At 43.3% G+C, this 22,083-nt stretch overlaps 1 protein-coding gene across 1 annotated transcript in view; it reads left to right on the top strand.

Moving 5' to 3' along the window:
* Nucleotides 1-229: 229 nt before the first annotated feature.
* jade2 (jade family PHD finger 2) overlaps nt 230-22,083 on the top strand; it is a 190,604-nt gene continuing 168,750 nt past the window's right edge. The window contains exon 1 of the mRNA XM_074610875.1: nt 230-783. The gene's annotated coding sequence lies outside the window, so the exon portion shown is untranslated. The remainder of the gene's footprint in view (nt 784-22,083) is intronic.

The raw sequence follows: 22,083 nt of genomic DNA on the forward strand, positions 1-22,083 counted from the left end.
GTGTGTGTGTGTGTGTGTGTTGTGCACGTCCACCGGCTGCTAGAGGAGTGGAAGCGAAGTGAAGATTTTATTTTTTGAAGGAGGGACGTTGCGAAACTGGCTTGCAATCTTTTCTGACTCATCGTTTGGAAATAAAGCATCCTTTTCTTTTCTTTTTTAAAATATTTTATAGAAACCCTCCTCCTCTTCTTCTTGCCTTCCTCCTCCTCCTCCTCCTCCTTCTTCCAGTACCGCTGCTGGCACCGGAGAGGAAAACATCGTCGGGGTTGTTTTTTTTTTGGACACCACCACGTTTGGGTTGCTGCTTGCTTTTTTTTTTTTTTTTTTTTTTTTTTGCAAAATGCGACATGCTTTCCTCCTGTGAGCGGTGGTGTGTTGTGCGCACCTCGCAGCAGCAGCAGCAGCCTGCTACACCACCGTGAACTGGACTACCACCACCACCAACAACAACACCACCACCACCACTGGGTTTGTTGTTGTTGTTGACTTGCAAACTCAAAGTCTGGCTGCCACTTCTCTTTGGATTTTTATTGTGGATTTGGACTCCTCGGCGGCCGGTCTCTTTGCAGAGCTGACGTGCTGTCAACACGGAGGAGGGAGGGAGGAAGGAGGAAGGAAGGGACAAGTCCTGTCAACCCAACGTGGATCCCAGAGTATCAGGGCTGTTTCCACTGTAAAAACTACATGTGCCTGGCTCTCCAATGATCTCCTAATCTCTGTGAATCACCCCTCCGTCCAGGACTGTAGACGTCTCTGCTGCACGCCGAAGCTGACTGCATCAAGGTAACAAAAAAAAAAGAATGCGAATGAGAGAATGATAAAATGTTGCAGGAACGCTTTAAGTCCAGTGCTGCAAGTGCTACATTCTAGAATCTAGTCCAGTGCAATGATACCATGTTGCAAGTGCTACATTCTAGAATCTAGCTGGCTAGCAGCAGCAGCAGCAGCTCTGTACGCACTTTTTAGCAGCAGCAGCAGCAGCAGCTTGTCAGTCACAGCCACACAGGGGCGCTTACACAGTGTTGTGGTTGCATGTGGGTCAAGGAGGTGTTTTTTAGGTGTTGCAGTGCAGGAGAGCAAAAAAAAAAATAACCTGTGTGTGCATACACACACACACAGAGAGAGAGAGAGATGAAATGAACCAGGGTAAAGTTGGCCATGTTGTAGCTTTTGCAAACGTAATGGGAATCAAGTGTGCAGAGCTGGTAGTTTGGAGAGTGTCCAAAACTGTGGGCTATTTTTGCGCGTAATTGCGACAGATTTGGTCCATTTGCAGCAGCATGCGTATAGCGAGGAATGCGAGTTGTAACTTGCAGGCGAATGTGAAAGCAGGAACACAAACACATTTATAGACACATAGAGGTGGAGGTGGTGGGGGATATGAGAAGTTGTACTGATAGTAGCAGGTTTAAGGTGCTATAGGGTGGAGGAGGCATCAAACGTTCACAGTCTCTGGGGGATTTTGCAGGTTCCTTCCTTCACTCCTCTGTAAAAAAGGGAGGAGGAGGAGGAGGAGGAGAGGAAACCAGGAGGGAGCAAGTAGCACTGCTTTTAGGAAGGCTGAGCACGCAACCACACACACACACATCAAGGAATTAGAGCAACTCCTCTCTCTGCCTCCTTCACCCTCCTCCTCCTCCTCCTGCTGCTTCATGCTGTGCAGATCTAGCTGGCTTTAGAAGAAGAGAGGGGGGAGTGGCTGTTGTTTACCTCCTCAGAGTCAGAGCTCTCTCTCTCTGTCTGTGTATACCTGGGTTTTGGATGAGTGTCACTGTTGCATCCTTACCTGTTTAAAAAAAACAACAACCAGGACTTGACATGTGGATGCTGGGTGTCAGGTGTTTTAGCAGGATTAATGGGGTGTAAGTGGGGCATTTGTCTCTGGTGTGATTTTCCAGCAGCACATTGTGTGGCCACCTACTCGTCATAATTGCTTGGAGAACCTCTAAAGAATATTATGTCTGCCTATTAGAAGAGACAATAAGCAGTCCACCACACGTGAAGCTCTGGGTCAGCCACTGAGTAGCAGGCTGGAAAGTGCAGATCCTTAGCGGGATGCAAGGCAATTTATCCAGATTTAAGAAAAAAAAATAAAATTTTTTGATTGCACACGTGAAGCTGAACTGGTAGTCTTGAATCAATTAAACGGAAATCGTCTGGGGACTTGTTAAATGTTCCCAGTTGTGACAGCAGCACCCCCCCTTCCCACCATCACACACACACACACACACACACACACATCATCATCATCAGCATCACACACAAGCTTGATTTGTGCACACACACACCAACTCTGTGTGCCTCTCGCTCACTCTAAACACATATTCAAGTACAGATGCACGTACGCTCTTCAAACTCCCTCAGCACACTCTTGCACACACACTCTTGCACACACACACACACACACACTCTTGCACACACACACACACCCTCCTCCTGCTGGGTATGAAACCGGAGATGAGTCATGGTGTGTGGGGGCATAACAACTCTCTCTCTCTATCCCTCTATCCCCCTCTCTGTCTTTCATATCTTTCCTGATGCAGTGCTATCTTGTTTTCACTCATTCTCTCTCCCTCTCTTTCTCCCCCTCCCCTCCCTCCTTCCCTCCCTCCCTCGAGGCTCGCCTCTCTCGCCTAGAGACAGTGGTTGTTTACAAGGCAAGTGAACAGGGATGAGAGCTGTTTTCATTTTGCTTCTGTTTTTTTGATGACAGCCCTATCGCCATCCATGTTTCAATCCTGCATTCCTCATCCATCCCTTTCCTTCTTTTATCCTTCCTTCTGTGCCAGCCATCCTCTGCCCTTTTATACCCCAACCTTTCATCCATCCATCCATCCATCCATCCATCCATCCATCCATCCATCCATCCATCCATCCATCCATCCATCCATCTTTCCCCTCATCATCCTCCTCATCATCTCTCCATCAAGCCATAACTTGCATTTCTCTCATCATCTGACTTAGCCAGGAGGAATATGTGTGCGTATATGCGACCATATGCACCAACTCTCCCTGTACAGTATGTCATGTGAAACTCGAGCCTCCCATGTGTACATACGCACACGTGTGCATGTGTGGGCGGGGGTGTAGTGTAGCGTGTGTGTGTATGTCTGCTGCGTTAAGCGCTGAGCTCGGATTGGCTTGGAAAGGGGGTAAGGACCCCCACGTGGTGCGTTGTATCGCATTAGCTGCTACGTAGTGAGGAGGAGGAGGAGGAGGGGTGTTGTTCATGAATGGACCGCTGACGTCACGTTAACTGTACCCTCAATCCCTCACACACATACACACTCACACACACACACACACCTACATGTGCACATACATGTTTTTACACATATTGCTAAAGAAGGCTGCAGGGCAAATGTGTGTGTGTGTGTGTTTGTGATGCAGAAATACGTGTCGGATAAGAAGGATAGGAATCAACTGAGCTGAAGGATTTGTGTGTGTGTGTGTGTGAGTGTGTGTGTGGCTGCCTGCAGGCGGGTTGGCTAGCTGTCATGTCACCAGCTCTCTGCTGCGCTCTGCTCTGCTTACTAACTAACTAACCAGCATGTTGGCCACAAGGGTATTACTACTAGCTGAGTAGGATTTGTGTGTGTGTTCTTTTTGGTGTGTAGTTCCATGTGCTGGGATTTTGTGAGTTGAGAATAGACCGATATTGTATTACCGATATCAATACTGATGAATCAGATTTTCTGATCCAATACATAGTGTCTTTTTTTATGATTTCTTTTGGACCTGTCCACTCTTGAAGAATACAAAGAGACAGAACAAGCAAGAAATACAACTTGTTCTGTAATAGAACTGGGATTCATATATAAAATGAGACACTTACACGTATGTTAAGGAAGCATAGATGACACAAACAAAAACGCAAACATATGAAAACACCTGTGAGTGTGTTCAGTTTAGAGCTTCAACGATTAATTGAGTAGTTGTCAACTATTTTGATAATCGATTAATCGGTTTGAGTAATTACAAATGCAAAAGTTTGTCACTGAGTGACTGACTGAGTGATGAAGTTACACGATTGGTCGTCCGAGTGTTGGAGTTTCCTCATTGGCTGTTGCTCTTTCCAAATGAAAAGACGGAAACAACATTCCTTTATGCAAATGAGCCCGTCCAGCGCAACACGTCCTAAACTTGGACCAAGTTGTCAAACTAGGCGATCTAGATCTAAAATGAAATGAGATTCAGCAGTGGCGTCGCCTATTTCTTGCTTAAAATGTTTTCAGAAGTAGATTTTGGTGGGTTGTTTAGATGGAATAACAGAAAGATTACAAGCAGGCTGCTATGTTGTTTCCTGTTTGAAATGGCAAGCAGAAAACCAGGAACCAATCGGATGCATTCCACGAAAGGGTACGTCACCGCTTGAACGGCCAGTTGAGTGGAGCAGCGCGTCCCCCAGTGTCCTCGCCAGACCTGGTGGACATGTAGCGCTGGATTTAGCATTATAGACATGACTACTGACTATTTGTGTAACAGTTTAGCCACAAATTCACAGACTGACCTTACACGGTCCAGACATATACTCGGTTTTGAGTCTTGTCAAGAAAAAAAGTCAAAATTCTCTGATTCCAGCTTCTTAAATGTGAATATGTTCTGGTTTCTTTACTCCTCTAGAATCGAGAAAATAATCGACAGATTATTCGATAATGAAAATAGTTGTTAGTTGCAGCCCTAGATCAGTTTGTGGGGTTGTTCTGGTTTCCTCACATGCAGGCTTTGTCATGCTTTACAAGTTTTGGAACATGAAACCAACCATGTGGTGGATTAATCGCTGCAGGCATGTTTTTCTGCATTAACCCGTGTGTGTTTTTGTCAGTGTTTGCTCCCAGTAGATGACCCTGCTGTGGCGTAAAACCTCATTAGTGGGTTCTTGAGTGTATGTGTGTGTGTGTGTGTGTGCATGCTAACCTGCTGTTCAGTGGGCAGGAGATGACGTCAGACTTCAGGAGGAGAGGGGGGTGTTTTTCCATTTTTTTCCTCCCCTTGAGCCACTGTGACTCAGCCTTGTTAGTAAAGGATAATTTCAAAGTCTGCACACCTGCACACATCACTGGTGAGGAAGGAAATGGTACACATATTTCACAGAGAGATTTTTGCAGGAGTAATTGGAAATATGCTTCATAACTCTTCGTCCTGCGAAAGCTGTCCCTCGCTGACTGAATAAGAGCAGTGGGACGTTCGGTGCAGCAGATGGTTTTTCAGATAAAATTAATGATCCATTTTTTGTGATAGTTCACAGTGAAGTCTGTGTTGTTACCACAACGTTGACAGTGACATCACTAGAGCATATCTCACCAAGCTTATGTTCTCTTTCCTTTATGCTTATATCAAGTGTTTCATTTCCCCCTCTACCGACTTTAGGATTCTATACATTTTACATTATGGATGATATGTCGAGTGTTATTCATGATGCACAAATGCTAAATTTGAGGATTTTGTTTTTTTCTCTGTTTTATATCATAGTAATTGGAATATATTTGTCTTTTTGGACTGTTGGTTATACAAAACAAGCAATTTAAAGTTGTTGCTTGGGTTCTGGGAAATAGTGATGGGTGATTTGACAGTTTTTCACATTTATAGAAGATCTCAAAACTGGCATTGGTATTTTCATTGAGCATCTTGAAGTACCTCAGACATCAGTCCGTGAGAAATCTGGCTTTGTCAGTGGTGTCGGGCTCCAACTATGCATTTACATCTAGAAACATTTAATACAATTAGAGCTGTCAAAGTTAATGAGATAATAACCCGTTAACGGAAAATTGTTTTAATGCCACTAATTTCTTTAACGCATTAACACAATCGATCTTTCGGAGGTCATAGCGGGCTTTTAAAGCTAGAGTGAAGATACTGGTATCATATGAAACTAGAAAAACTAAGGAATCCATCAGTACCAACCATGTCATACTAGCTACATTTTGGCGAGGAAAAACTGGCATGGCCATTTTCAAAGGGGTCCCTTGACCTCTGAACTCCAGATGTGTGAATGAAAATGGGTTCTATGGGTACCCATGAGTCTCCCCTTTACATACATGCCCACTTTATGATAATCACATGCAGTTTGGGGCAAGTCATAGTCAAGTCAGCACACTGACACACTGACAGCTGTTGTTGCCTGTTGGACTGCAGTTTGCCATGTTATGATTTGAGCATATATTTTATGTTAAATGCAGTACCTGTGAGGGTTTCTGGACAATGTCTGTCATTGTTTTGTGTTGTTAATCGATTTCCAATACCAAATGTATACATACATTTGCATAAAGCAAGCATATTGGCACTCCCATGTTGATAAGAGTATTAAGTACTTGGCAAATTTCCCTTTTAAAGTGCATTTTGAACAGATAAAAAATGTGTGATTAATTTGTGATTAAATATTTGAATCGATTGACAGCCCTAATTAAAAAAACGTCATTATCCATTAGATATTCTCTTCTTTTATCATCCTAAGTGTCAGACTATTCTCTCTCAGTCCGCCTACTCCCTCCTACTCTTCTTTAGGGAAAAAATAAAAAGTCTGAAGGCTGAAAGCACAGTGATGGACAGGCTGACAGATGCTGCCTGAGCTCCTGACGGGAAGAGTTTCAGGAGTTAGTGTGTGTGTGTATGTGTGTGTGTGTGTTTGTGGGGAGAGAGGGCGAGTAAACAACAGACAGAAACAGTATGTCAGACCCTCCTTTGCTGTTTGAACACCCGGTGATCCAAGATGGAAATAAGCTTCTGACTCACTGTGCCATTCTTCAAGATTTAATTTGTGCTTAATCTGTATTCAAAACCATCCAATATATCAAAATGAATTGAGGTTTTTACTTCTCTTGTATGTAAATGGTTGTTCAGCTGAGACCATAGAGACAAAGTTTGCAGATAATGAGGAAAGGCAACAAATGAGAAGATGGGGAAGGTGAAGCCAGCAGGGACAGAAGGTAGAGGAGAGGAGGAGATGTAGCGAGGGCAGGATGACAGACGACAGGAAGGGGGGAGGAGGTGGAGGTGCAGGTAGATGAACAGGGAGGTGGTAGTCAGGGTTGCTGGGAGTGAAGGGCAGAGTGCTCATCCTCCATCTCTGTCCTTTTCATCCCTCCTTCACTCCCTTCCAGGAGCTAATGAACTCCTGATGGCAGTAGAGACAGGAGCGATGGATCAATCCTCAATCTCTCTCTGTGTTTCTTTCTCTCATCCTCTCTCCCTCCCACCTGTCCTCCCCCTTTTGCACTCTCTCCTCCTGGCTTTTTGGCAGGGCCCCAGCCTCTCTGGCTCCGACTCACCTCCTTCATTGTTTGTCAGCAGATTTCAGGAGACAGAGCGGGAGGCTTAGTTAGAAAATTATTTGGACCTCAGCCTCTTCCTTCATTTTTTTTCTTTTTATTCATTTCTTCTCTCTCTCTCTCTCGCTCTCTCTCACTCTCTTCTGTTTTCCAATCTTTCATTCCTGCTCCCATGATGCAGCGGCAGCAGCAGGAGCAGTGGCAGCATCAATAAATATTGTGTTAATGTTCTGGTGGCTGGAGCCAGCAAGGTGATAAAGGAAATCTATTTGATTTCTGTGGCTCATTTGTTTGGCCCGACGCCTCTCCGGTTGGTGTGGATACCACGTGTGTGTCCGTATCGTGTACAATTATATAACGTGTGGGTTAGGACACAGAGTTTCTTCCTTAATTCCTTTCATTTCCTCTTTCTAACATCAGTGCACTCCCATATCGCTATCAGTATCGGACAGAAAGAGCCGGATCAGTGCATTCCTACTTGAAACAGGTGGGGAGCGTTTGGTAGTCCTGTCTGTCATGTCAGTGGAGGCTTAAAACAAAATCCAAAATTACTAATAATCCGTCTACATCTACACCCCCTCCTCAAATAAAGTACCTGTGAAACGCTGAAATGTACAATATGTTTCATTTGAGAATCATCTCTAACATCTTTCAGTTTCCCTTAAGGACCAAGCTTGGTTCTTAGCACCGTTAGTGTTCCTCATTTAAACCACGCTACAGCTAGCAGGGTGCATTTATTTTTTATTTCTTTGTTATTTTACACTTCACTTAGGGTAGCTTTGATCCCCTGAGAGCAATACCAGAAAACTAATTCACTTTAGGGAGACAACAGCCTTCTGTATTTGACATAAGGAGCGAGCTTTCTTCCATCCGGTGGATCCCCATGGAGTGTTCAGTGGGGGGGGGGGGGACCACGGGGGAGAGGGCTGATGGGAATGGTGATGGTGATATCAGCATCAGAGAGTGACTCATGACTGCTCTTAAGTGGCTCTGAGCCTTCCAGTCAGTCAGGAGATGTTGGTGCGTGTGCGTGTGTGTGTTATTGAGTGAAGTCGCAGCATTAAAGTTGCAGGCTGAGAAGTTAAGCACAGCTGTATGCCGTGGTTTTTATCTGTGCACTTCAGGGTTGTGTCAGTGGGTTCAGGTGCTCAGCATCTCATAATGTATTTCACTCCGAAACGTATTCAATCCAAGTGTCCAGCAGGGATTGGATCTGTTCTGCCACCATGCTAGTGGCTGCTAACATACATACTCACAATGACAATGCCAACATGCCGATGTTAAGCAGTAGAGGTGTGAGTCTTCCTTGGCCTCTCACTATTTGATTCTATTACGAGTCACCTGTCAACGATTCAAATTTACAACGATTCTCGATGCATCTCAACGTACCGCATCCTCAATTTGATATATTACTGCACATGGCTACATTTTCATCAATTAATACAAGCAGTCAGACAATTAAAACTACCTGCAATCAGTTATTCTTCGCTGCTCTAAGACAGTAGTTACCAGTGGCAGCCATGAGACCTCCAGGGCTATTGTTTTGGAGCGAAGAAGAATAATTGATTTCCGGTTAAACAAGTTGATTTTTGTCTGGGTAAAATTAAGGGTATCGGATCGGTGCATAGACTGGCGTACTCGCTGATACCTGATCCTGAATTTTGGGCAGTGTCGGACGCATTTCCGATACTGAACTTAGAACAACTCTACTGCAAACCAAAAACGTGCTGTCGGCACTAGAGGAAAAGTCAGATGATCACCAAAGTCAGTAGGCTTCATCCTCTGGGTACCATGAATGTTTGTACCAAATGGCATGGCAGTCTGTCTGATAGTTGTTGAAACATTTCAGTCTGGAGACTCTGGACCAAAGTGGACAAAATCATTTGCTAATCAGTCAATTATCCAATCATACTAGCAGCACATTGACGACTTCATGTTGCACTGAATTGATGTAAAAAATACAGCTCTCCAATAGTCTAAACCATAAACGTGGCATGCAACAAAGAGCAGTTTCCAGTTGCCTCTTCCTCTTGAAATGACAGGATGTTGAAGGATGATTTCTGCCTATTTTATCCATATACTGAGCAAGAGAAATGTGTGTGTGTGTGTGTGTGTGTGTGTTTTCTAGCTTTCATGTCTGGCTGTGTGAGTAGGTTGCTGTCTTCTTTCTTGCACACCTGTTAGCATGGTCCTGATGAGGATGTTTGATGTGTGCGATGTGTGTCAAATGTGTTTTTTTCTTTCCTTTTTTTCCCTCTTGGCGAGCGCATTCATCTTTAGTGTGTGTGTGTGTGTGTGTGTGTATTTGTGTTTGATGCTGGGGTAAATACTTGATACCCGTCATCACGCATTTGTGCACACACAAATTCCAAGACGCACACACCCTGACATTTTGATTCTTTCAGCTCATTCATAATAGTTGCCCTATTTCTCCCATCTCTGTCTCTCTCTATCATCTATCTTTCTTTGTCTCTCTCTCACTCACTCTCTCTCTGTTCTCTTTCTACCTCTGTCTTTTCTCTCCCTGGTCTCTCACTTTATAAATCTTTCTGATTCTTTTCTTTGGTGCTCTTTCTCTCTATACCTGTCAAACTCGTCGGTGTGAACCTCTCTCTTTTGCCTACCTTTTCTCTAGCGGCTCTGTCCAAAAATAGCTCTGAGTGTCTGTGTGTGTGTGGCGTTGGTGAGGAGGCTGAAGGAAAGAAGAGTGAAAATAGACATGGACGTGCGTGTATGCATGTGTGTGTCTGCCTGTGTTGCAGACTTCCCTGCATGCCCTCTAGCTGTAGCTGTCTTGCTTGTACACACAGCATTAGCACTGCACAGGCAAGTGGTGCTACACACACACACATATATACACCACACTCCTGTCCATCCCATCCAATCCTGCCTGTCATTTCTTTCCCATAAAGAAGAGGAAATATTCAGCATCAGAGAGTGAGATGAGAACAAACAGGGAGGAAGAGAGGGAGGAAGGAAGGAAGGAAAGGGGGTGACAGGTGAGAGAGAGAGAGAGAGAGAGGGAGAGGTGTAGAAAAAATGACGGACAGATAGAAGACTGGCAGTCAAGGAGAGATGTGGTGATAGAAAGAGATGAGTAGTGATGTTAATAATTACCATTAACCGACGTTAAGAATTCTAACCGATTAATGCTATCGGTTAATCGGTTAAAAGAAATATAAAAAATTAAATAAAAAGCTGAGCAAAACTCAGAGGAGCGGCTCATCACCGCCGCCACACACAGTCTGTCGGATACTCGCTAACGTTACGCCACGCTGACAGACCGTATGTGTGTGACCACGGCGAGCACGAAGCCACCAGCAACGCTACATCTCCGTACGTAGCACATAAACACACACAGTCTGTCGGCCACTCGCTGACGTCACACCAGGCAGACACACAGCTGACAACCTTGCAGCTAAACTCAATGATGCGGATGATACTAGGAAAGTGGCTGCATGTGTCCACGACGATGCACGCAACATCGTGGCTGCTACAGTAACTGAACTGGGGACTCAGTTGTCTGTTTTGCGCATACACTGCAGCTGGTGATAAATGATGGATTTAACCTGTTTGTGCATCTGTTATCGCACCCCTGCATGCAAAGTACTAATCTTGTCAGTTAACAGTTAATGATCTGTTAACGAGGGTTAACGGCTATCGGTCAGAATTTTTTTTTTCTAAATTAGCATCCCCATAAGAGAAGCAGCGTGAGGTTGAAGGTGGAAAAGTGAGTGATGGGAAGAAAGCAAGAAAGGAGAGAAGAAAGTAGTGAAGGGAGAGCAGCTCTGCATTTCCCTGGTTTGATTGTTGCCAAAGGGTTTTTAGACTTCTTTTAGGCTTTTTGTTCCCCAGGCAGGCAGGTCTTAGTCTGTTCAATCAACACACACACACACACACACACACACACACACACACACACACACACACACACAAACATCCGGATCACAGAGAAAAGAAAGAGACACACAAATATGCACACAAATAAACACACACAATAAATGCACTGATATACAAACCTCCTCCCTAAATGCACGAACACACATCTCCGTACACACACACACACACACACAGACAGATGCAACACTGCCTCAGAGAGATGGTTTGTTATGAAGCAATTTATATGCAAGGATTCTTTATCAAACTGACTGACCTCTGGCTCCTCAAGGAGCTCTGAGCACCGGCCAGTTGTGTGTATCGCCGTTAGTGTGTGTGTGTGTGTGCGTGTGCTCATTGGCAAACAGCCTCACTTCCACAGATTGTTGTTGCTGATGCTTGTTTCGTGTGTGTGCAAGCGTGCATTGTAGCTACAGAGCACGGTCATCATCTGCACTATAGGTATCCTTTTTAAATGCTTTATACATTAAAGCAAATGTGGATCTTCATCTCTGTCTCTGTGTGTGTGTGTGTCCAGATGTTCCAGCAGTCACTTAATGTCCTGGCTGCCAGACTGCCTACTCATCTCGAGAGAGCACTGTGTGTGTGTGTGTGTGTGTTACCTGCTGGGTCTCTGCAGCTACAGTCTCTTAATAATAGATCACCATCATGGCAACCATTGTAGTGTGCTGACCTTAAGTGCTGCAAAGTGCTGAAAAAAGACACCCAACAACAGAAGTGTTTTCTGCTTAAGTAAATGCACTGTCATCTACAGGGCCGACTGAGGGAGAGGACAGACAGATAGACAGACAGACAGACAGACAGGCAGCCAAGCAGAGGGGTGACATACTTGCAGACAGACAAACAGATGGCCGGCAAATGGGGAGATGGGCAGAGAGGCAAAGAGTCAAGCAGTCAGACAGACAGAAAGACAGATGGCAAGCTTACAGGCAGACAGACGGGTGGACAGAATGACAAATGGGATGCAGCCAGTCCCACGGATTTGGAAGCTTGAAGACAAAAAGTCCAGCAAACGTCCTGTCGTTTTCATTCAGAATAGACCAGATTGTTAACTCGATTCATCTTCAACGTTTGTTGTCATGCAATTAATTGCTAACAATTTTGATTTAGTAATTAAGTAATATATAGTAAGTAAAATAAAGCACAACCACCAAACATCCACTTGCTCCAGCTTCTATAAACCCCTTTTCTGTTAGTAAACATGATGACGTATTTTGTGGGCGCTGTTAAGTGGAGGCAGGATAATTGTCTGAACAAGTTAGCTAACGCTGGCTGGCAAGTTTTAACTAATATTAAGGGTGGGTGTACTCTATTACAGTTTTTTTTTTTTTTTAGATTCTCAGTGACTAGTTACGAGCAAATCAAGACTCATAAACACAAATTAAGTTAGGCTTTAGCTTGTCCAATTTAAAGGTGCAGTGTGTAGGATTTGGTGTCATCTAGTGGTGTGGTTGCAGATTGCAACCAACTGAGTACCCCTCCGCTCACTCCTCCCTTTCGTAGACTGCGGTAACCAGAGCCGCTGAGTGCAAAAATGTGGTAACGCCGTTCGCTTCGCTCAGAGGCCATCCTTACTGTAATAACACTACTTTAGGAACAATGGAAATCAGATGACGGCTGACGGTACCACGGTTTTGCGCTGTGCGGCTCACGTTGCCACAGTTTCACAAGCGTGTCGGAGAACTACGGTGGCCTTAAGGTAACATAAAAGCACGAAATGCACTCTCTCGAGCCAGTGTTTGTTTTTTTCCGTTCTGGGTAACATGCCGGACTCCGAGTAAAGGGCCAGCTCCCTATGTAGATATGAAGGGCTCATTCTAAGCTAACGAAAACACAACGATTCTTATTTTCAGGTGATTACACACTAATGAAAACATAGTCATGAATATTATATTCCATTTCTGCTAATAGATCCCCCAAAATGCTATGCACGGGTTCTTTAAAGAAATTTAACCTGCCATCCAATGAGATTAGAGGTTTTATCAGAGGACTAGATTATGTTATATACTATTTAATCACATCACAGTTGACTTGGTTTACTTAGGCAGACTTTTAGCTGCAGGTTCCCTCAGCTTGACTGGCATTTTTCTCACCTGCCCAAATGAGCAAAACTAAAAGGAAGAAATGCTCGGGAGTGCGAATAAGCTGCTATGAACATGCTGTGAGTGTGAGCACACCCTGAACAGTCATGTATCAAGTATACACTATTAGTCTTTGAGCACTAACAGCTGTTCTCACCCGACTTTTTTCCTCCAACACTCAAACTGGGTTTCTATGCTGAATCTTACCCTACTTTAATCCAGTGACCTGGTAAAATAGCTGACACATGATTTTCTCTCCCACCTGCAGTCTGGCATCCAGATACGGCTGTTTTCTCATGCCTGTTCTGTTGCACATTTCAGATAACTGTCCGCTTTAAACGCTCAGTCAGACGTAGTGCTCTCGGCAGTGTCATAGTCAGCCAATTAATTAGCTCCCCAGGCGACTTGGCTTTCCCAGCATGCATTAGTCAACCTTCTCACTGTTTGTCTTATTGTAAATGTTTTGGGTTGACACTAAACTATGCACAAAAAATGTGGCTTAACACCAGCTGATAGAATTCAAATGAGAGCTGGAGGAACCTGTGAGGCGTGTTTAAATTTCAGCTTTTAGTTTAGATATTTATGTTTTTTTTTTTTTTTTTTTACTTTTCTTCAGTGTTGTGGTATGTAAAGGTATATGGTGATAGATGGCTACTGTGGGTTCAAAATGTAGTTTCTGGTTTCTGTTTAGCGTGGTTCCAGCCATCTGATCCCACATCTCAAATTAAAGATTCAGATAGGTCTCGCATTGTGCTCAATGACGACTGTTTCCCACAAATTGGAAAACATTTGACCAATCAGAGCTTTGTTGGGCGGATTAAGAATGGAGATGTCATCCTATTACATAGATAGCTATCAATCTAGCTTCATTCCTGAAAAATAATGACAGAAAATGGACACAAAAACGGAAAGAAACGTAGATGAGATGGACTTTGATGTACAGGTTGTTGTACATTGACTTACAGAAAGAGCTCTTGAATTAATATTTCTTTAAATGTTGTCAAAACTGTTACAGTATTTCCTTCGAGCAACCATTCCCACAGCTTCTGTGTTGAATAGGGCTGTCCCGAATACCCTTTTTTTTGGGCTTCGAAGGTTCAGTGAGAAATATTTGAAAGTATTCGAAGCTTCGGGAGAGTGCCGCTGCCACAGTACTCTACACACGCACCTCTACACGTCTGAGAATTACTAATAATAATAATGCTGAATAAGAATAATGAATAATGTTGTGGGATTATTCATTATTTATACTTTATTATAAAACACTTATATATAAAAAAAAAACAAAGCATTCAAATACTGATTTGAGGTTGATTACCATGGCAACGGTCGAAGCTTCGAAGCATTCGGGTCAACCGTTGAATGAAAGTGACGTCAATGGGACAGATTTGTCACTCATTACTGATTGGTTGGCACAATCGTCTAACATGACCACGACGTCAGGCCGAATGAATGGCGTAAAATGAAATAAAAAATCAGTCTTGATTATCAGGCTAGTCTCTGTTTGGGTTTGAACATGTTATGGCCAGGCAATGGTTTGATTTGACAGAGATCTTAAGGCCTGATTGACCCTGTTAATAATCCAAATTATTAGAAGTTATCCAAGTTATTATAGCACACTGCCATATTCCACCAACACAGGTGCTTTCACTTATGTTGCCATACCTCTTTTCGCAGGACTTTGTGGGTGTGCACAGACTGGGCTTGATTGACATCCCCCTTACTCTCCTGTTAGTTTTATTACACCCATTAAGACGGGACAGATTACCCCGTTATTATTCTTACATAAAATAATAACATAGACTTTGCCGGCATGTAATGTAGCTCCACCCAGCTTTAAACTCACTAGAAATGTAATCAAGCAGAGTAATTGAAAACACCTGTGTGTGCGTGTGTGTGTGTGCAGACAGGGCCTTTAAAAGAAAAACCCTAATGGACTCTGCAAGTGTGATCTGGATTAGATTACATTTATCTAACTAATCTGGATTAATGTGGACTAAGTGGACACGACTGGTCTTTAAACACCGAGAAGAATAACATTCTTGGCTGCTGTTTACTTCTTCACCTTCAGCAGAGTGATGATTACCTTTGGATCAATCACACCAAATCCTGCTGGTCCAGTTATTAGCCACGCTGTTGGCCATTTCCTCTGTTTTGTTTGTACATTTGAGTGTGTGTGTGTGTGTGTGTGTGTACACTGTGCATTGTCTGGCTGCCATTCATTGCCCCTTGGCTGATGTGAGCCATGCATGAAAAGGAGGCCACAGCCCTGTCACATAGCTCTTTAATGTAATGTAGCTTGGCCACAGGGCAGTGGATAGCATGCCAACTGTTACAGTGTGTACGAGTGTGTGTGTTTTTATGTGCTTGTATGTTTGCCGATGTATGTTTTTATAAATTGTATATGTCTGCATGCTTGGTTCTTCTATTTTTATACCCCGCCACCACGATCACGTTGGGAAGGAGAATGCGTCACCATGGTGGCGTCTGCCTGTCTGTGTGTTTACACATCCTTGAGAACAATACAACACATGACATTAGACAAACTTTATACATGCGCTACGGGTTTCCTCATATTACATTTGCATATTAACAAGAAAAACTAATTTTGTTGAAGCTGTTTCTCCTAGTTGCTTTAAGATGCAGAGTTCATATTCACACCATTAGCTTATTATTTGAATTAATGAGCTCATTAGCAAAGCTAGTTAGGTTTAATACGGCACGGTGATTACAGCAGGATGGAGGGAGCTTAAAGTTTAAGGTGGATTTTAAGTGTGTTGTACAAATCTCTGCTTCTTTTCCAATATGTGGTTTTACTGTATATGTGTGTGTTGAAATGTAATTTAGTTTTTTGTAGAGATGAGCAGAGTGTTTCTGTCTGCCTCCTGCTGTCTTTCTCTGACTTGTTTATCTTTCTTAGCATTATATTAAGGTTGTCATGCGATAATAACATATTAACGCAAATTCGTTTTAACGGCATTTTGAAGAGATAAAAAAATGTGTGATCAATTGATTGACAGCCCTACATTATATAGTCTCACTGTCTGGATTTATTTCCAGTCCAACCTTCATCTTTCTCTCTCCATCTTTTGGGATATCACTCGTTTTTCCCTTTGACTGATCTCTGTCTTCTCACTCCTGTATTGATCTCCGATACTCTCCTGTCTCTCTGCTTCTTTCCAAACTTCATTATTTCCTTCATTTAGCCAGGAGACCTATTATTTATTTAGCAGAAATGTTCAGCCAAACCATAACCACATTATTGTTTCACAATATGGTTGTATTTCTTTCTGTTTGATGGTGTTCTCTCCCTCGTACAACATGGTTTCATTGACTCTGACAGCTGGTTGCCTCCAGCTATTGTCTTGCTTCAACTCTGACAAAGTGCAGGTTTAGACAGTGTTGGTGCAGTATAGTGAAAGTGATGCAACAAAAACCAATGGTGTGACAAGGCAGTTTAAAATACACACACGCAATGCTGCACTGTTATACAGAAATGTGTTATGTATACAGCGTGAGAAGGGCTTCACCTATCAATCATTTTCTATCTATTAATCTCCCTATTTTCTTCATTAATCGATTAATTGTTTGGTCCAACCAACAGTGCAGAAGCCAAACATTTTCAGTTTATCATCATGGAAGACAGAAACAGCAAATACTCACAAAGAGAAAATGGAATCAGTGAATTTAAATGAATAATTGATTATCAAACATTTCGCAGTATAATGCAGAATAGTGATACAACATAACAGAATACTGTAGAAACCTCAGATACCCTTGTGAGGGTCTTCCTGTTCGTCCATTGGGTGTGCGTTCTGTTTCCCTGGCCTGAGGGGCAACAAGTTTGACTTACCCGTAGATGCAGGACTGCACAAGTGGCACAATTCAACATATCCACCGTCCTGCCCTCCAAGATTTGTTGCATCAAGCAACAAGTCGGACACTTCCAACTATGTCCAGTCTTTTCCAACACACTCCGTAACAACACATAGAAAACATGTAAGGGATAATGTCACAACAATGACCCGCTCGCTGTACATTATCCCGTTTATTACACGGCTACTTACTTAAGAAATTAATAATTTGACACAAAAATGGCTCGCCAGAGTCCAAGATCAGAACTGCGTCCATAGCAACGGTCTGTTATACATAGCAACGGTCTGCTATAAAGAAATAATACACCGTAGAATGCTGTGATTGACCAATCAGAAATGAGTATTCAACAAAGCTGTGTAATAATACTTTATAATGACACAACAAGATTTTGTCTGCTGGATCCTATCTGAGGATTTCTGTTGTTATGCCTCCGCACTGGTGATAACCGTGGCCGGAGGCATTATGTTTGGAAGTTGATACGAATGGTTACAGGTGGCCATGTTGGAGGAGGAACAACTACACAAACATTTAACGTAGTACCTCCTCCAACATAATTATCTTTACTGTATTTGCACGGGTAACAGTGGTGCGATTGAAACCAATCACTATAATAGTCATTGTTGTCGTTCTCCTTATCTCATCTTTTTAAATTAAGCCAGCAGCTTTTTTCAGAAAAGTCCAACCTGACACTGAGCGTTTTGAACAACAAATGTAAAAGAAGTGTTTTTAGTAGTAGAATTGCTATTTCAGTCAGCAGTCTTGGCAAGTAGCAAAGTCAAAAGTCAAATTTAAAAATGGATACAATTCTTAAAAAGATGTGACTTAAAGCATTTGAGTTCTGGCTCTAGAGATAGACGCACGCAATTCCTGCACCATCTGTTATAGCTGTTTGGCAAGACAGCAGACAGACTGTCACAGACTGTTTCTCTCTCTTTCTCTGTCCTGGTGTTTCTTTTTGTCTCTTTTCTCTTGCCTTTGTGTTCAGGAAGTAACCCAGTGTAGACCAGGAGTCTGGTCCACTGGACTGATTGAGATGAAGTTGTACATTTGTGAGTCTTTCCCCGTCTCCCTTTTTTCTCCTTCATCCACTCCTAACTCTCCAGAGAACAAGAAATATCTCAATCTACAGTCTGGGCTCTGGTTCACTGGACTGATTGAGACAGGGTTGTCTGTACTGCACGAGAGACAGACAGACATACAGTAGACACGGAAACTAAGGATGAGAGAGAGAGTGGAAGGAAAAAGAAGGATATCAGGTGGGAAGGGAAAGAATGAGGGAGAATGAACTTTTCTTGGCAGTTGCAGAGTTGTCAGTCTGCCTCGTGCCTTCGGTGATCCTGCTCCAAAAATGATAGTGTGGGATTTTAAGGAGATTCAGTGACATTTCCAATCACGGTCAGTTCTTTCACTTTAACGGGCCAGCGATTCCCCCCCTTTACATATGCATTCAGAAATACCGGGCTGCCACCTGTACAAGAGGTTAAAGAGCCTGTCCTGTCAGCTTACAATCACAGCTTCAGCCACCATGACAGCTACATGTGACAGAGACACTGAACCCCTTATCTGGTCACTAAAGACACCAGCAGCCAGTAAATGCCTAAAATGGACATGTTGCATAAATCAGTTAGTCATAAGTCATTTTTTTTTTACGATTTTGAAATAGATTTTGAAATGCCAGAATCGATATACTGTATTTGCTTCGTTTGAGTCTTTGTGGATGTAGAAGGAAGTTATGAAAAGAAATGAGAAAGTAGAAAACGGTGGAGGGTCCGTGGGGATATGACCTGCACCCTCACATTTTAAATCATTACATTAAAGTATGGAAGCACTTTGAGTTTCACACATTGACAGGAAAAGCAGAGCTACACATCATGGCTAAAGCTGCATGCTGACTCTGTCATGGACAGGAAACGTTATCGTATTACGGTAACATGCGGTCAAGCCAGCTGCCACTTGCGCCTCTGTGGTCAAATCGGCCGACGCTACAACTGTAGAGCACCCGTATACTGTCATTTACACCGATCAGCCATAACATTAGGACAGCATGGGCACCCTGACCGGTCTGCGGTTGGTTTTTAGTGTTTTTTAGATGCGTATAAAAGTTAAAATATCCTCATATTTTCATTGCCACTCGCAGAGTCCCACCGCTCGTCAATGTCAAACTTGGCCCAGGCAGCCAATCAAATCAAACAAGAGGCGGGCTTTACTACTTTACTTCCTTCCTGTTTTGATGCCGTTTGATGTGATAGAGCAAACTAGCTGGTTAGCTGTTGGACTGTGAGAGAGCTGTGGAGTATGTGAGAGACAAGGGGGAATTCATATCTCTTGTGGTGTTAGTTTCATGTAGGCTACTCAGAGAAAGAGAGAGAGACCACATTTTCAATTCAATTTATTTTTATATAGCGTCAAATCATAACAGAATTTTAAGACACTTTTCATATACAGCAGGTCTAGACCGTACTCTATAATTTAGAGACCCAACAAGAGATCTCCCATGAGCATGCATTCTACATTTTCCCATTAATCACGTTTGATCGCCCGGTTGAAAGCACACAGCCCTGCTCCACAGGCACCCGACACGCTTTGCCGAGGCGTTTTTTGAAGCGGCCGCGCCTTTAGTGACGCGTCTCGGTGTGATCAGCCCCAAAGTCTTATTTTTTTGTTGTTGTGAAAGACTAAACAACTTAAGCAGCAGAGTGGCTGGTGATGGTTCCCCACTCTGGTCAATACAGCGGGAAAAGAGGCAGCATTGCAAAAGAAAATCATTATAATTCAGTCCAATTTTCTCTTCTGAGTAGGCATACAATCAAGCAAGTGTTTGGCTACTGCCTGGAAGTCGTGCTTTTATCATAACAGGCATACGCAAAAACAGTTTTACAACTATAACACAGAAAGTGGAACCAAAACTGGGACAGACATGGAACCAAAATCTAAATTATTCTCCGACTGCTGCTGTAACATCCATCCATCCATCCATCTTCAACCGCTTATCCGGGATCGGGTCGCGGGGGCAACAGCTCCAGCAGGGGACCCCAAACTTCCCTTTCCCGGGCCACATTAACCAGCTCTGACTGGGGGATCCCGAGGCGTTCCCAGGCCAGAGTAGAGATATAATCTCTCCACCTAGTCCTGGGTCTTCCCCGTGGTCTCCTCCCAGCTGGTCGTGCCTGGAACACCTCCCAAGGGAGGCGCCCAGGAGGCATCCGTGCTAGATGCCCGAACCACCTCAACTGGCTCCTTTCGACGCAAAGGAGCAAGGACTCTACTCCGAGTTCCTCACGGATGACTGAGCTTCTTACCCTATCTCTAAGGGAGACGCCAGCCACCCTCCTGAGGAAACCCATTTCGGCCGCTTGCACCCGCGACCTCGTTTTTTCGGTCATGACCCAACACTCATGACCATAGGTGAGAGTAGGAACGAAGATTGAACGGTAGATCGAGAGCTTTGCCTTCCGGCTCAGCTCTCTTTTCGTCACAACGGTGCGGTAAAGCGAATGCAATACCGCCCCTGCTGCTCCGATTCTCCGACCAATCTCACGTTCCATCGTCCCCTCACTCGCGAACAAGACCCCGAGATACTTAAACTCCTTCACTTGGGGTAAGGACTCATTCCCTACCCGGAGTAGGCAATCCATCGGTTTCCTGCTGTAACATAGAAAGAAAAAATCTAAATTATAGGGAGAATCACTGAGGTCTGTCTTCACACAACAGGGGATAAGTTTCTGGATTTTCGCACTTAACCAAGCAACGGCTGGTTAGCATTTTCAGCAAACCAAATGAAAACCAAATGTCAGCAGCTAGCCACAAGCTCACTGATATGTCAGAGAGAAAACTTCCCCCCTCTTTTGTGGAGACAAGAGTCTGGTTGACTAAATATAAGTTTTTCTTCCAAACTGAAGTGTCAATCATTTAAATGCAAAACCCGTTGGGAAATAATTGGCATAAAAAAAAAAAAAGATTTAGCAGTTTCCAAGCAGCAGCAGCAGCTATCTTGAGGGCTTGGTGAACAGAAAAGAGATGGTGATGCATGCACTTAAGGCAATTATTTTTGCCCAAAGTGGTGTTTTGAATATAGACATGCAAAAGTGACAAACTAAATGTATTTATCTTTTCATTCAATTCAAAAGCATTTTTTATATGTTCAAAATGCACCTTAAAGGGAGATTTGTCAAGTATTTAATACGCTTATCAACATGGGAGTGGGCAAATATGCTTGCTTTGTGCAAATGTATGTATATATTTGTTATTGTAAATCAATTAACAACACAAAACAATGACAGATATTGTCCAGAAACCCTCACAGGTACTGCATTTAGCATAGAACAATATGCTCAAATCATAACATGGCAAACTGCAGCCCAACAGGCAACAACAGCTGTCAGTGTGTCAGTGTGCTGACTTGACTATGACTTGCCCCAAACTGGATGTGATTATCATAAAGTGGGCATGTCTGTAAAGGGGAGACTCGTGGGTATCCATAGAACCCATTTTCATTCACATATCTTGAGGTCAGAGGTCAAGGAAAACCTACATGCACAATAAATTAGTATGAGAAGGATTATGGACTCAAGCCATCATCATATTTACACAAGTGTTTTTCCTACTGTGACATGTCAAGAAGTCCTATCCACTTCCCTGACTGTTGATCCATCACATCTTCTGGGAGCCAGAAGCACTCCGACTCTACAGGTTTCCCACCCTCAAGCTCTGTCAGATGTATCTGATGGAGTTTCTTTGCCAAGCTGGAAGCACTACATCTGGGAATTGAACCCAGGTTGCTGTGTTGATGGATAATAGGAGAAAAGAGTTTTACCCTTGGAGCTACAGTGGGACTAGCGCAGCTAAAATTGCTAGAGGATCCTCATCTCACAAGCTAAAACATTTGTTTTTATAGCATTTTAGAAGCATTAAAATGCCTCCCAGCTCATGATAAATGCTTTTCATAACCCTGACCTTTCCAT

Source organism: Sebastes fasciatus, chromosome 16 (genome assembly GCF_043250625.1).
Source record: "Sebastes fasciatus isolate fSebFas1 chromosome 16, fSebFas1.pri, whole genome shotgun sequence".
In the NCBI taxonomy this organism is placed as follows: Eukaryota; Metazoa; Chordata; class Actinopteri; order Perciformes; family Sebastidae; genus Sebastes; species Sebastes fasciatus.